Below are 17827 nucleotides of genomic sequence, written 5' to 3' on the forward strand. Positions count from 1 at the left end.
TAAAAGGAAAAAATGAAAGGATCCAAAGTGGGTCAAACTGTTTTTTTTTTCATAAGAGTTTAGGCTGACTCTGCTTTGGGCACCCACACAAGTGAGGCATTATTTTGCCCGAGAAACCCAGCATTTAGCTGCATCGTGCCTAATTTCTCAATCCCCTCTAGGGGAATCCATAAACCCTGGGTACCATTGGAATCTGCAAGATGTTGGAAGAAAATTATGCAAATTTGCCATGGATACCTTATGTGGGCAAAAAAGTTATTGGGGTCTAGGCGTGAACTACCCCAAATAGTCAAAAAGGGTGTGGCACCAGGGGGTAAAGGTCTGGCAGTGAAGGGGTTAAAGCTCTCACAATTGCTCACAGTGCTATTCATAGCAAACATTCACAATGTCTATTTGAGAGCAAAACACTGCACAATTTCACACACCAGCGTAGGTGATCTAGATCAAACATATGTAGTTCTATTCCATCAAAAAGAACGTGGTTCAGGGAAGTTTTGGTGCTGTCCTGGATCACAAGCCTCTTTTTTAGTTGGGTGCAGATTTGCAAGTTGTCTGCATGTATGTGGCAATTTGGTCAGCGTATCTGATTTTGCTGTCACATCGTCATTACCAGATTTGTGAGCAGCACATTTGACTACTGCCAATTCTTTGGGCAACTGGATTGCTTCCAGCAGGGTTTGCACCACTTTTCCATTTCTGATGGGGGTACCTGAGGATGTCATGAATTCTCTTTGCAACCACAGCTGGCCGAAGTCATGAACAACCCCGTAACCATATTGACTGTCAGTGTATACGGTTACTCGTTTATTTTTCCCTTGTTTGCAAGCTCTGGCCAATGCGATCAGCTCGGCCACTTGGGCAGATTTAATTTCACTTAGATAGGATGCTTCTAGGGTCGCTTCCAGTGTGACTACAGCATAGGCAGAACTCAACCCACCATCCTCATGTCTCAAACAGGAGCCATCCACAAACATCACTAGGTCCTCTATGGGAAGGGCCGTTTCTTTTATATCAGGACGTGGTTTTGTACTAAACTCAGTTAGGTCAATGCAATTATGCTCAATCTCACCTTCCACTTTTGCATTTTGAGTGAGGGGCAACAGAGTCGCAGGGTTTAAAATATTGCATCGGGAAATTATTACATTCTCTGCACCAATAAGAATTCTCTCATACTTAGTCAGCCGACTAGGAGTGAGATACTGGGTCTTAGTTCGGGTTAATAAAATCACAATTGAGTGTGGAACATAAACCGTTACAGGATGTCCCATGACAATGTTTTCACTCTGTTCCAGACTCGTACAAGTGGCAGCCACTGCCTTCAGACACCCGGGAAGCCCAGCAGCCACTGGGTCCAGAGTGGCTGAAAAGTAGGCCACTGGACGTCTAGTCAGACCGTGTTCTTGCGTTAGGACTGAGAGTGCACAATTGTCTTGTGTATCACAGAATAACTCAAAGTTCTTGGAGTAATCAGGCATGCCTAGTGCAGGAGCGGAGCACAGACAGTTTCGTAATTTTATCCAGGCTGTCATGCTTTCATCATCCCAACTAACTGGATCATCTGCCCCTTTCTTGGTCATTTTTATCAGAGGTTTGGCTAGAACAACAAATCCCACAATCCACTGTCTGCAGTATCCCACAACTCCTAGGAACATTCTGACTTCCTTCTGGGTTCTGGGTAATTCCATATCTCAAATTATTCTAATTCTTTCTGAAGTAACCCTTCTGATACCTTTTTCTATCTGGTGTCCCAGATACTTCACTGAATTCTTGCAAAACTGTAATTTGTCAGGTGATACTTTATGTCCACCTCTGCCCAAATGATTCAGCAGGGCAAAGGTGTCAGTAACACAGTCGCTCTGACTTTTAGATGCCACTAGAAGGTCGTCTATGTACTGAACCAGGACAGACTCCTTTGGCAGAACTAAGGATTCAAGGCATCTTTTTAGGATCTGTTTAAAGATTGAGGGGCTTTCTGTGTACCCCTGAGGGACACTATTCCAAACATAGACATGACTGTCAAACTCAAACGAGAAAAGAAATTTGCTGTCTGGATGCAATGGGATGGAAAAGAATGCGTGGCACAAATCTATGACAGTGAACCATTCTGCATTCCAAGGAATCTGATACAGGATCACTGCAGGGTTTGGCACAATGGGACAACAAGGTACAACAATCTGGTTTACCTTTCGCAGGTCCTGCACTACCCTGTACTTTCCGCTATGCTTTTTAATTCCAATTATGGGTGAATTACAAGGGCTGCTCATTACTTCCTGTATTATGTTTGCCTCCAATAATCTGTTTATTTCGAGTGCGACTCCAGCTTTCACCTCTGCACTCATTTTATACTGTCTAGTTTTCGGGTAGGTAGCATTGGGTTTAATGGCTATTTTAACTGGGTCCACATTTGCCATTAATCCTACTGGTGGATCCCTACTTCTGGTGAAATCCCACACTTCTGGTATCACCCTTTGTTGGAGTTCTTCAGGTAAGTCACGAATGGTCAGAGTTTTAACTGCTGTATCAGGCCTTAGCAACATTAGTTTATACAGGCCATCTTCATCTGGGGTCTGAATTTCAACACCTTTTGGTGTGCAAAAGATGGTACAGTTCATTTTGCACAACAAGTCACGTCCCAGTAGATTTACTGGACTGGAATCACAGACCACAAATCTGTGCATTTCCTTGAAATTTCCTATAGAAATCTCCATGGGTTCAGTTACAGGTGTGCTAATTATCTGGTTTGATACGCCCACTACTTGGATTGCTTCTCCCGAGAGGGGTAGGTTAGGAACGTCCACTGTTCTCACAGTCGAACGGGTAGCACCAGCGTCCAACAGAAAGGTGACATCATTTCCTTCAACCTTTCCTTCAATGTATGGCCCTGTCTGGTCTACCGGTAGGGAGGCGCCAAGCACGCACTTCCCTTCCTCCCCCCTCAGGCCCCGTCAGTATTGTTCATCACAGAGGAATGTATCATTTAACAGGAATTGTGAAGTTGCTGAATTTCTCTCATTCTGTCCTTCCCATACTTCAACCCTCTCATTCTGTTGAGCCTGATTCTTATAGTTAGGTCTAGGAGCTCGAGGCAATGGAGGTGGATTTACCTGTTGCTGATTCTTTCGTGGCCCCTCTTTCTGCACCTGTGGATTTAAACCATTTATGGGGGCATTACCAGCCTGCAAATGTGGACACTCGTCTCTCTAGTGCCCTATCTGACCGCACCCATGACAGGGAAACTTCTTTTTGGCCTCTTCCTTGCTCATCTTTACTCGGGGCTTCCCTCCTCCCCCAGAGTTAGTATTTGGCGTATTGCTATTCAATTTACTTAACTGTTTCTCTTGTTGTTCAGCCAATTTCACCTGTGCCCACATTACTTTTTCCTTAAGGGCCTTCTTTTTTTTCTCCATTTCATCCTCGCAGTACTTAGCGTACTTGAGGACATCATCTATGGGTTTTCCCTGCCAACAGATTTTATTATCTCTAATCCACTGGGATATTTCTGGTCTCAAACCTAACACGAATCGATAAATGAAATGAGTCATGTCCTTCATTTCAATATTATCAATTCCACTGTAGGTCTTGAATACCTGCAGCAGCCTTTCATAATAGGAGTGCACTGTTTCATTATGATCCTGGGTAGTTCTATCTATTCGGGTCCAATCAGTTTCTTTCACTGGTACCTTTCCTTTTAGGTATTGTATGACCTGGTCATATTTTCTCATTACATCGGGGAAGGAGCTCCAGTTCGGGAGTCCCTTGCTAATTCTTCACTGGGCCAATCAATTGCTATCTTGCAATCAGTCCATAAATCTACAGGAACTACAATGTCAAAGAACCCATCCAGGTCCTTCAGGAGACATTTTTGGACTTTCACAAATCGCTCCACCTGCCTATACCACTCCACTGGCCTCTCTCTTAATTTTGGGAAGTCATTGGTAAAAGACACAATGTCTTGTTGGGACCACAGGACATGTACATATTTCCCACCAGGCACTTCTCTCATGGGATACAGTTTTTCTGCCTGACATCCTTCTTTCAACACGAATTCAGAAGCTTTTGGTTTTACCCTGCTATCTTCCTTTTTCTTTGCCCACCTGGCTTTCCATTTATCTAGATCTCCCCATTTCTGCAATATGTTCAGCAATTCCTTTATCTGTATTTTCTTCCCTGACACATTCATGTTCTCTAAATCTTTATCTGAGAATTCTGCTCTATAAGGTTTCTGCAAGACTTTGGATCGACTTACATCAATCTCCATGTCCGCAGCAGTGTTCATTAGTTTTTCATGGAGCACTTTAGTATTCCGGGTAAGGCTTTTGCTGATAAACAGCAACTCTTCTTCATTAAGTGTATTTAATCTGTCTAATCCCACATTTCCGGCCATTAGTTCCTCCATTTCTATCCTTAGCCTGTAGATATCCAAAGTTTTGGGCGGGGAAGTTTCTCGGTCCATTTCTTTAGTCCATCTATCTAGTTCCTCTGGAGTCACCACTGTGGCACTCCAGATCCCTGATGTTGTTTCGATTAGCACTTCCCTGGCCTTAGCCTGACTCCCTGTCCGAGATTCACTGGTACCAGGCTCTCTTATGGGCAGATCCATTAGGGAGATTACAGACTCACATTCGCTTGCCTGGTCATCAACTATGAGTCGTTCTTTTCTGGGGGGTGCTGGAATGGGAGTAATGACTGGGGTTTTAGGACTAGCCTGCCTATCCCCGTAAAGGGGTATAGCAGGGCCGATAGTTACAGGGATTGTCAGGGCGTCAGGACTAGGATGTATCTGAGCTATAGTCTGAATTAGATCATTTCGCTGCTTAATCAGGGCATCCCTTTCTCATTCTTGTAAGACTCTTTCTGACGAGTTGTCATGCACTATTTGAGTCACCAAAGGAGGGTATATATTCGGGGCATTGGGGATGGCTGATCCTGGTCTATCTTCACCAAAAGGTCGGTAATTTGGGACTGCTGTACTAGGTCTGCAAAAGTCATCACTATTACTGGGTCTGTTACCAACACCAGTTACATCTGTCTCGCTGGCCCTCCTACTTCTGGAATGGTGGAGAAAAGGATTTTTCGAACTTAGAGTTCCTGAAGCTTCAGCATAAGGAGGTAGATTTTTCATCAACAAATCCTCCAGATATTCATCCTCCGAATCCCCCATGGCCATTAGATGTCGAGTTTTCTCTGTCTTTTTCCTTCCTGCTTGTTCGGTTACCCCAAACATCGGAAACAGTCCCTCAACCATCATATTCTGTCTCCACTGCTTCATCTTCTGCTCTTTTGTTTCTCGCTGTAATTTTGGATACCATTTGCTCACTCCCTTATCCATTCGGGGTCTGTCTCGCTCTAGAGCCTCAATTTCCCATTCCTCTAAAGCTTCGTACTGCGTTAGTCTGGGTCATGGGTGTAATTCATTCATTCGAGTTCTCAAGTTAAACAGGATTCTACCATTAAAAGTACCATCGAGGGGAAATGCTAGGACTCCGTCATTTTCAGTGTACTTTACCCAATTTTCTAACCACACACAAGTATGGTACCCTTTGTCAAACATCATAAAGGATGCGGGAGTATTAGGAGGGGGAATGATCACACCCTCTCTAGTTCTAATGGGTTTATCTTTCTTGAAATAATTCTTGATCTTTTCGGCAAAAGTCAATTTTCTCTTTCCCCCGTACATATTGTAAGGTCTACCTCTTTGCATCTGCTCCTTATAAAAACCTAGGTTTTGCGGATTAGGTAAGAATTCGGGATACCACATACACCTCTCCAAACTATCTTCAAGCTCGGATTGATTAATTTTGTTTACTTTTGTGCTTCCAATGCTAGTGCGTCTTTCAACTCTCAGCAACCAATTAGCACTGAGGTTGCAAACTCCGTCAACCAATGGGTGCGCGGCCCCTTCGTGAGACGTGTTCTCACTCTGCGGCACTCACCCCTCCTTTACAATTCTGGCTTCGCTACACACCCACTGGCTCAACCAATACCAGCGCGGCACGGAGTGACGTCAGCACAGCCTTGCGACCGACTCCCTTTTTCACAAGGTAACGGAAACTTTGAATTTTTCTTAAAGTGCAAGTGCGGATTTTAGTTAACAACGTATAACGTTTGCCGCTGTACTTGAGGGTTTTAAAAAGAAAGCGAGTTTTTCTTTTACTGCAAGTAAACCACTTTTGTCTACTTTTCATTCACTATGGATAGATCCCTTCCGCCCATCCTCTGCACACAAGCAATAGAGAACCTGCTACTCTTTTGACTAATCCACTTCTTTCCGGGATATATACTAAGTCAATTTTCACCAATGTCCTCCCTTGCTGTCATTCAAGCTCCAAGAACCTATTACTCCTGCCCTCTGTGACCCTTACTAGGTGATATCACAACGGGAGTTTCACCACGGTATTGGTAGCTATCATTTACACATCAATGGAAAAAAGTCCTAATTAGCGCTTCCAGTTCTGCCTAACCATGCACTAATCTCCCTCCTAGCCAGCGACCTCGCAGCCAAGTGGATTCTACTCACCACTTGCTATTTCTTTTCCCCGGGGATCCCCACAAAATGAAAACAATTACTCACAATTGGTTAGTAATATACTCAATATTTCATGAAATATAATAAACTTATTCTATGACATTTAAATGAAATTACAATCCTTATTATAGCAGCATAAGAAAAAATACTCAGCAGCACATTTTATTTTTCACGGTTCAACAGCAACTATCTTATCTACCTATCTTAACTAGTCCTAACCATAGCTCTGCTACCAGAAAATACTGATAGAGCGTGCAGGTCACCCGGCTCTGAGTTTACCAGATTTTCACGCACTCGGGCCCATGACGTGATTTCAAATACAAATTTTGTGAGTCGAGTGAGTTTACACGCCACTATCAGTATTCTATATGTGTTTCCTGTAACACTATTACCATGGCACCTGACTTACCACAAGCACTCTCTCTTCCTGATGAACCAGGAGCTAGCAGTGGACAGGCGACAAGATAATTCTAAACATTTAGTCTATTCATTTAACATTACTTTGTAAATTTTCGAATGACCACCGACACCTGAGGCGTTTTAAAGTCTTTATGTAAAAATGTAAAATTTAAAGTGACAAAAGTATAAGGCAAATGCTGATCATAACATCAATAAGCAGAATCACAAAAATTATGAAACTATGGATAAGAGAAAACACCATTGAGGGCAACTGGGACTCTATTGGGTAAGGGTAACAGGGAACATGCTATTCAGTTTCAGGCTTAAAATAGGGATGGTAAATTTAAAACACATTAGTCAGTGAATTTCTAAACCCTATAAGTGATTCAAACCCTAATCTTAGTCTATCTAACTTAGATCCTAAACAGTCATCACACTTTATTTAAAAAACAGTTTTAATATGCCCTACAGGAAAGTGGAAAAATGGAACATACTAACAAACAATTTGCATATACATCAGTAGAGAGAACAGAGAGAATATCATGGGCATAAAGGCTTTATTAAAGAGCAGGAAGGAAAGGATAGTAGACGGACACCCACAGGTATATTTACCTAGGACAGGAATGAGGACTAACCCTGGCCACGGGTCAGCTTCGGGAAGACGAGGACAAGGACCCTCAAGGATTTAGGATGCCAATAGGTGAGCAGGTACAGCTCACGGAAAATCAGGACAGGATACCCCTCAGGATTTGGGTCAGGATTGGGCTCACCAAAGGGCACGACCAACACCTGCAGCTTCGGATGCAACGCCTTCGCTACCCCCTCACTGCACGGAATCCGCCAGTAACCCCGATAGGGTTCTCGAATCTCCCAGCAAAGTGCTTCGCCAGCACTTAGGACTATTTCCACCCCTTGGAGTTTGTGGAAATTCGGACAGAGTGCTCCGCAGCTCTCTGTATCAATCACCTATAGAGTCGTGGGGTTGGTGACAGGTCAGCTATTCGGACAAGTCGGACAATTTTCCCTAACTAAACTAGGCTAGATATACTCTTTTTGGGTCCCCAGACCACCCACAAATGTTGCAATTGACAGGGTCCCAACTTATGATTGGTCAGGAGAGGGGGTTAGGTCATAAGCACCACATAAAATTCGGTGTTCCCACAATTAATATTTTTTTTTCAGTACCCACCCCTTACATTCCTGTTCCCAGGCATACGTGTAGAAGAGGACAATAGAATACACAGTGGAAAGAAACAAATGTATCAATTTTAGGTGAAATTCAACATCTTCTCCCGGGGTAGAGGTGATCTTCCCAGGAGCGTTTCAGCTTCGGTAGCCAGCTGGCTGAGTTCCACTGATGCAAGGCCCGGTCCTCATATCACGTGATCGGGTCCACATAGGCTTCTAAGATGGAGAAGCTCCCCAACTCCCAGGCCCCCAGATACGCGGTACATGAAAAGTAAGCGAAAACAAATTAATATCACAGAAAAATAGAATACACTGTACACCATGATAATCTACACTGCATCCCTTACTTCATAATAACTACAGCGGTTAAAGATTAAGCGGAAATAGATAGATATGCAAAGCAGAGTGGGCAAGCAGAACGCGTGGTTACAGACAAGCGGCCATATTGGCTACAATGCGCATGAGCGAACTCTCCCTCCAAATCTGCGAGTGCGTCACATCACATGTGTATGACCGACGCATGCGCAGACTGAATTTCTGCGAAGCGGCCATTCTGTAGTATGCAAGCATGGTTAGGATTAATAGACACATAAGCAAGCGTCTCTGGGACACCCGCGTGTACTGGAAAAGTGAAATATTATTAACGGACAGGGTTGGTTAACACTATTACAAGTTAACGAGGTTCATGAGAAAGAGCAAGTCGCTTTACGTGCGAATCCTCACTCCTTCAGATGTACCTGGCAGTAATCTAGGAGCTGAGCGAGAGGAACAAATAAATATTGTGGAAAACACAGGGTAAGGGGGAGCCCTTAAGAACCCTGGACAATACCATTCGGGAAGAAGATTCAAAGTTCTTAGTTTTAAATGTTGACTGCAGTTAGCAAGCAGGGATCTCACCAAATCCAAGAAACCTATTTGACAGAATCATTGTCAGAAAAGGTAATGTGAGCCTCTGTACCCTTTAAGTAGCAAATTAGTTTTCAAAGAGAATTTCTGGGTCTTCAAATGTCTTAAGGTCTAGGGCAAGTGCATTCCAGAGATTGGCAGGGTATGGCCATGTCTGAAATGGGGTAATGGAGTGAGCTAAAGAATGATGATGGATTACACCCAGATCAGTTGACTGGGGGTGAGTGTTTGATTTGCTCCAACGCTCCGTCCATTATCCCCTTTGGTATCACTTTGTTCGCCCTAAGTTGGCAGGGTATGCCCCCACGTGGGTCCCTTGCTCACTTTGCCACTGGATTCAAGCTAGCCTGGCTGATGACGGCCGAATAGCCAGAAACCGGTCCCAGGATGCTTGTTTCGGGTCTAGGGAAGACATGGCTTGGCAGTTCGGGCTGGACTGTTCCCATGAGGCACAAGGTCAGACTAATTTGCATATTGCCATGTCTGAACTGGGGTGGTGGAGTGAGCTAAAGAATGATGATGTAGTAAACTCAGATCAGTTGACTGGGGGTGAGTGTTTGATTTGCTCAAACGCTCCATCCATCATCTCCTTTGGTATCGCTTTCAGAGATTGGCAGCACTAACTGAAAAGGCTCAAATATTCCTCCTTGAATTACTGACCTTTTGGATTTGGAGATGGCCTTGAGTGATGGAAAGCATGTTTCTAAAAGGGAAAACCTTTTAAAGCGATGTTGGATAAAGACAGGGCTTTTTCCAAGTAAGACTCTCTGGACTAGATATCGAGATTTGAATTGAATACTCTTCCAAACCAAAAGCCAATGCAGTTCATCATACCTGCTGATAGATGACCTTGTTGATGAAGACTGCAGAGTAGATGGGATGCAGTGTCTTTTAGCATCTGCAGATTTCATCTTAGGTACCTGTCAATTTCTGGGTATGCAATATTTGAGAAGTCAAGTTGAGAGGTTAGCAGAGCAAGAATGACTTGAATCTTTTATGGAAAAGAAAGGAAATCAGTGTTTACTGGTTACTGTTACCTGTTAACGCAACCACAGGGGCCACTTACTTAATCCCCATGCACTGGTTGAAGAAGAGCCATTCAAAGATGTCTAGCCCTATGAGTGAAAGAATACCCTGATCCAGGCATCACACAAGGAGCCAGGGGTGGGTCAAGAGCAATCCTCGCTGACCTTAGGGAATGAACAGTACATAGTCAAACTTAGGGATTAAACCCTAGGTCCTCAAGAGAAGCAAGAACCAGGCACCATGGAAGAATGGGGCACTTGGGGATGCCTTGTGAGGGGATCACAAGCAAGACCAATGGGGGAGACTGTGGAAAATGGCAAATGAGCACCATGGGTGGGAGCAAATGGAGCACTGAACGCCAGCAACTTCCGCTGCTGTGCACAATTTTTTAAAATAAAAGTCTAGAATGATAACAAAAGCTAATTTCTGATTTGATATGATAGAGCTAACAATAACCTGAACAAATTTAAAATAACAAAATCAACTGTATATCTTTATACCAAATGCCCGCCTTATTGTCCATGCAGAGTGATTGCAGAATCTCTTTAGTAAATTAAGCTACACGATGCAATCAGCTACTTCTTTTCCTAAGGTTCACTTATTGTAATTCAAAATGTCAATAGTTTTCCTCCAGTTCCATCAGACAGCACCTGACCTATATATGAGTAGACTACATTACTTTCTTTTAAACATTCCTTTAGTCAAACTTCTAATAACTTTCCTAATTTGGAGACCATACAATTTCCTCTTATTTATTTACCCTTTTTGTTTTTTTAGGTAGAATATTGCATTTGTTTTTGTAGTCATGATGATTGAAGGTTTTACAGTCCTTTTTGCACAACTGCAGAACATATCATCAAGCGGCCCATGACAGACATGGAAGCAATTACCTAGTAGCCGAGTATTAATGCATGAGGTTTTTGAATAGTGAGAGGCATACAAAGTAGGTGAGACCTGAACAATGGGGAGATGTTCTAGAAAAGAGAATCAGGCAGGACCAGGTTGTTCAGGAAGGCCTTAAAAACCTGGCTGTTTAATATCTAGAACCTGAACCAATCAAACCACTGGATCACCAGCGCCGGGAAACCCTTTGTTGGGTAGCTGTTGCACTATATAAATGAAATAAATAAATAAATAAAATCTCTTTGAACCTTGAGGGGGTGCTTGTTCTTTGGGGTCAACAAGGAGGAAAACAGTGGCAGAACCACATGGAATGTTATGGGTATGTCATTAGACCAGTTATTTGACGCGTGGGAGCTGGTGTACTTTTGTGCTGTGCCCTGATCTGGCAGAAAGAAACCCTGCATGATGTCAGTGAAGAGCGGTGTGCGATGATGTGGGCGGTTTAATTTAAGTCTGGGAGACGAAAATAATAATGTACTTATAGAGAGAGAATGCCTAAGAAGGGAGCTCCAAGAACATGTTTCTGCAAAAGTCCATTGTATTAATTATCAGTGTACTGAGCAGAGACAGCCCTTTTTAAGGTGAGCTATTAAGAAGCGTTTCCAGTATTTGGTAGCTAGAACCTAGTGGTGGTGGTGGTGGTGGATGTGATAAAGGATTATAGCTGTATTGGTGTAAATTGCACACCTAGGTTCCTGGCTGTTTGAGAGGGTGTTGTTAATATGTCTGCAGATTAGGAGACGGGGAAGAGGTGAGAAGCAGGAGTTACTGAGAAGTGTAAGCACAAATGTTGAGATGGGAATGTCCAATACATTGGATTCAGCTATGCACCCCTGCTCTGAGTGGTACAACTGCTTGTGAAACAGGTTTGCTGTCTTTTTGCGAGCCCAGCTATCACACTAATCTAGTAATTTTGCTGTGACCTAGACTTGTCCATGTGTACCAAATGTTGCCAATTAATAGTCATTCACAGACCTTTATTCTTTTTTAGAGAGTGTGGCCTACTGGCCTCACTCAGGTATTAGATGACATCAATAGGCCATCGATATACTGAACCAGAACCGAGTTGTGTTGCACCTGCAAGGTTTCCAGATTCTTCTTCAGGATCTGATTAAAGATTAAGGGGCTCTCTGTGTACCCCTGTGGGACTCAGCAACATGCCATCATATTATCTTGAAATCAAAAAACAAAAATTGATTGACTATCCTTTTGCAGAGGAATGGAAAAGAACGCTTGACACAAGTTATTGACTGTGTACCATGCCATGTCACAGAGTATTTGGGAAAGTATTGTAGTGTAGTTCCTATTTTCCCTATAGGCCCTGCGCATTGGAATAACATAAACAGCAGTGTAGACGTAGGACTGAGGTCCTCTAGGTCTCTACTGACTATGTTAGACTTAATTTAGGTTTGCGCCAGCTAGCTCAGAGGTCACTGGAAACTTTCTTGAATGAATAGGAAGGGATCAGCTTCCCTGGCTCAGACAAGAAGGGATTCAGCTTCCGACAACCACATAAACATGACAACTTTGCTTCCTCAGAATAAGAGTAAATCACTAGAGTCGTGTGAAAACAATAGACAGTTATTTCACTCAGTCAGATGTGCATTCTTAGTTTCACCAGAGGGCAGAGAATAGAGAGACGGGCGTTTTCAATAAAAGGTATTATTTATTGAGCAGTCTTCCTTCTCATGCAAGAGAAATGAATTGCCACAATTGTAATACTTAATATAAAATAAAGTACGTACAGTAAAAGGAGTATTATGAAATAATACTGTAAAAGCATTGATATGGTTTCTTAGCCATAAGACACTTTAAAATGGATAAAATATATATACATATATACATAGGCTTAACGTGCTCAACTGGTGCTTCTAAAATACGCCTACCCCGGTGTACCTGACCTAAGCCTAATACGTGGGAAGGAGTAAGTAAGTAGCAGTTTAAGTTAAGTAGGTTTTTGCCAAGAATCTGACTCAAGAATTCTCTCTAAGGGTTTAGTCAGCACTGTACCTTGGGAATAGAATGTAGGAGGTCTGGTATCTCTCTCTCAGGACTTGATATCCCAGTCACCCGCAAGGATAGGCTGGAAACGCCGGAGCTGGATTTTCTCGGCAGGAGAAAAGACAGCGTCTTTCTCAGCGCGTCAAAGAGGAGGGGCAGCGTCCGTGGGCTCTCCGCGTCTGCTGGGCTCTCGGCAAGTAGATCGCTGCTCTGCTCCACAACCACAACCGTGTGTTTGCTTAAGGCAACGTTGGTATATTTATACCTGAAAGGTGCCGAGTTTGACGTAAGGTTTGGACATAAGACGTCAATAAAGATGTCACTAAGAACTGGCCGTTCTTACAGTGCTCGCAGGAGTTCTATTACAAATCAAAACAAAGCACATGGGGATTTCCCAGGTTGCTGGAGGTTTGGTGTGTTGAAAGAACTTGTTGTGCTTTCTAGGAATCTAAGGAAGTAGCTTTTGCCGTGCCTTGGACTGCAAGGGCGATTTACTGGTTCTTATGCCTTTATAGGGATATTATTGATTATAGCCGTACAAGGGCATAAAATGGTAATATTGATTCAGGTTCCTAGATAAAAACACAATAGTATGATGGCAGAATTTGATACCACAGGACAACACGGGATGACAATCTGATTCCTCTTTTATAAATCTTGAAATATCCAGAGGGGGATAGTTATGTATGTGTACATTCTAAAAGTAGGGTAGGTAGCTCCAATATCGATAAAAAATGATACACAGTGGCCATTCACCTCTCCATCTACATGTAGCTTACTCTGGTCAACATCAAGAACTGCACCAAGCACACAACCCTCCTCCCTTCTCAGGCACCATCATTGTTACTGATCTAAATCAATTCCACTGGCATTGTCAAAGAGAAGGAATGGTTGGAGATTTTTAGTATTCATCAATTGCTTCTGCTAAGCCTTTGAGTTAGGATTCAAATTAAACCTTGGGTTGCTCATGCTTTATTGCATCACTGGGGCTTGGGTCATGTTGTCATGACATAGTCTCTGAACCTGCATATTTTAGATTGGCATTTGAGCATCATTTTGCATTACATTTGTATATAGTCTACACTCATGTTTCTAGTGCCCCACTGTGGTATTGTGTAAATCCAGAGGTGGTATATTCCAATCTCTACTTCTTATTGGTCTCTATGATTTGCTCTATAGAATCTGGAATGTGGGGGGCAGAATGTATATCTTTGAATACTAAAAGATAGATGCGAGAGAGAGAGATACAAACTGTTGGGGTTGGATGCTATGGCTGGAGTTTCTCTTACATTAATTAAACTTCTAAAGCACATGGTTACCCAAAGGTGTCCTGACGCTGAGCGCTGTCTGAGAGGTTGTTGAAGCGTTGGGTGACTATAAGTTGAATAACCACGTTTCCAGCCCCTTCCTGAATGCAAGGAGCTTAGGTAAGATACCATGAGGAGAAAATTGCAAGGACCATTCAATTACTGGGATCTTATTTCACTGTTTGATCTAAATACTTGTGTCTATCCCAACCTAGCTCGCCATGTAATGTGCAAGAATGCCCTCCGGATGGGGTTCCTCACCCTCATGGACAAGTATTCTTACATCATCTCTCAATACATTTCTTAATTTCTTGAAGAACCCATCTTGACTCTGCACAATCGCCAAACAAAAATCAGTACCTGCAATTTAAATATCTGGCAGGTCCCAGTGAAACACAACTCAACACTCAGTAACATAAGCATCAATTCCTAGCATGACACCCCTGCACCAATCACTTACAGTGCAGAAATCAATTACATAACAACCAATCCCAGTGTGTCACACACACCAACCAACCAATCTCACACACTGCACAGCTGGCTATCACTCCACACCAATCAGCTTGGCAAAAGCAAAGTATCAAAAATAAAAAATTAAACAATAACACTTGTCTGTTCCACTAAAGAAAATCAAAATTGATACTCACTGATTGAGAAATGGGGAATCATAATCCTCCTGGATCTATCTAACACACACAATTAATAATAGCAGGAAATCACTCTGTCTAGCATGGTCTACACCTCTTGGCAAAGGGATGAACCAAATACCAATCTCATTTAGTGCAATCTCACAATAGAAGTTTAATAAGTCCCAGTAATTGTGTGGTTAATGGCGCCCCATGGTCCAACATCTAAACCTTAACAGTCAAGTCAAACCTTAATATAGCTCTATATCTATTCCAGAAATCTGGATTACAACAAGTCCGATAACCAAACTGCAAATCTTTGCAAAAGGAACATTAGCTTCATAAGCACAAGCAATACAGACACAAAATCAATTCAAAAACTGCAGTTGATGGACAGAATGCAGAACAATGTCATACATTCACCCCAGTGCAGAGATCTGGGCGTAAATCAATCGTTTTTGTGCACTCCACACCACCCCAGTTCAGACATGGCCATATGCAAATTAGTCTGACCCTGTGCCTCATGGGAACAGTCCAGCCCGAACTGCCAAGCCATGCCTTCCCTGGACCGGAAACAAGCTTCCGAGGACCAGCAAAATCCAATTCCGAACTTCAACATGGAGCCCTTTTGGATCCAAGTTGGACACCGCAACTCAAATCACACCAACATGTAAAAACTGAAAACTCTCAACAACACACAATCATAAATGCATACGCTTACTTATACGCACACTGCTGGAACACTGCAACTGCTTCAGGAACACCGGAACACTGGCTGTAGTCTGAATGGGCCATGGAAGCTCTGAGATGTAGACTGGGTTGGGCGGATTTGAACTATCTCTGGGAAAATGTAGACCTCTTAAGTCTCACTGAAAACTATCTTCTTCTACCAATTCTTCAGGGCACTTTGCGCTGTACAAATTGCTGGTACAAATTCTAGTTCAAAAAGTACTCTCCAATTAATCTTTAGTTCAGACTGAGCCTGGTATCAAATTCAATACATTTCAATAATATTTGGCCCCACAAGGAAGAAAATACATATTCAAGTTCAAAAGCCTAAAGGTTTACCAAAACATTTGAAATATTACAAACTCAGATCATCAGGATTCTTGTAATTCAATAGCCAACACTTGAATGATATAGTCAACATTTTTAACACCATGCGCACTAGCGGAATTCCGCTCGCACGCTGGGTTTTGCGAAAACGCACTTTACGTGACGAGCTGGGCTCGTCATCAGCGTGCGAGGAGGCTACGCCATGACGAGCCCAGCTCGTCATCAGCGTGGAAGGGGTTAAAAGCAATAAAAAAAATCATAAGAAAAATGACAAACTATTTTAAAGTTGTCTTAACTAGAATGGAGCAAACCCGTTCTCCTTTAAAGGGGAACTCCCTACCCTGCTAACCTATTGGAAAGTCAAAGAAATCTGAAGAGAAGTCAAGATAGTGACATGTTCTGCCTGGAGGCCTCTGAAAGACTGTAGCAAGCATTTGCTCTAAATGAGTGAAAATTGAATCAGAATCTAAAGCATGTGTATCTAAATGCAAGAGAAAAGGCATTTGAACCATAAGCGTGAAATCTAGAGTCTAAAAGTAATTTGAAGGTATTCTACATGCTACAGCACATTCTTCTCCAACAGCCAGCCAAATCAGCGAAGACAGAAAAGATACAGTTTCAGCCTCAGTAAAAAATACAAAACTTTCTCACAAGCAGGCTTTGACTGCAGTCTTTAAAGCAGAGAAGATATATGGGCTGCTTGCAGGTGCAGCTGAAAGCCCTCCATTCAATTAACAAATTCCACCATAGTCTGAAAGAACAAAACATTCTTTTCTCCAGGAGAAAGGAGAAAAAATAAGAATTAGACATATTTCATATTTCTTCAGCTTTTCGAGTTGAAAATACGTGCCCATGTTTCACAAAGCAAAATGGCAAATACAATGAGCCATTTGAAATGCGGGCCTACATTAACTATTATCAATCTAAGCATGGAAAAATACCATTTCCATAAATGTGCAAATTGCACATTAATGTCGGTATATGTGTAAAGCATTTAATTATAAAAATATCTTTACAAAATCCATCTCATGGCTCTTTAATCCACTACAGACACCAACTGCTTCGCTCTTGCTGGTTCTTGCTTTTTCCCTTTGTGACAGGGTAGGAAGGGGGAGTCTCTAGTTGGCGCAGTGCAACACTAGCGACAAGCAGGGACTCTCTCTTCCTCGTCAGGGCTGAGGGTTACCTTCAAGACAACCTCTGCTTACCCTTTAGGTAGTGTGGCTTAAGCAGTCTTAGGCTAATCTCTGGGGCACATAGGGTTAAACATTTGCAATATTACACCATCACAACCAACCCACCACACACAATGACACCATACTGTATTTGTAAAAATATATATCTTTATATAAATTTCAAGCAGGCTTGTAAATACAGTTGTCAGACTTTCAATAGTGGTTCCAGTTTACTTAGTTTCAAGTTGCCACAGTTCTTTCTTAGCAATAAGCGATCTTTTGGGCCTTCTGCCCGGGTTCAATAAGGTTCAGTGTCCTGTAGCGCCTCAATGCGCTTTCCTCTGTCTCCTCTCGCTTCAGAGAGGAGATCGGGCCCGGTCGGCCAGAGTTCACGCTTCCCGCGTGGGCTCCGAAGACCGGGAGCCGTGCGAGCCTCGGTTTCAGAGGCGGCTCGCGTTGGGAGCAGATAGCGCGGTGCGAGCTCGAGTTGCAGGACGCTCGCACCGTGAGGATACAACACAGTACGTTTCAAATTCTTGTGGAGTGGGCCGCTTCCAGGGGAGCTGTCCCACGTCGCGTTGCTTTTCCGGGGTCGCTGTTCGCTGCGGCTCTCAGCCGGCAGGTCACGGGTCACCCGGGGAGGCAGTGTTCAGTGGCGGCAGGGTCCTTCCTTCGTCGTTCGCTCCGACCCTGGAGGCGGCGGCTGTGTGGTGG

The sequence above is a fragment of the Lissotriton vulgaris genome, chromosome 10, assembly GCF_964263255.1.
Source record: "Lissotriton vulgaris chromosome 10, aLisVul1.2, whole genome shotgun sequence".
Lineage (NCBI taxonomy): Eukaryota > Metazoa > Chordata > Amphibia > Caudata > Salamandridae > Lissotriton > Lissotriton vulgaris.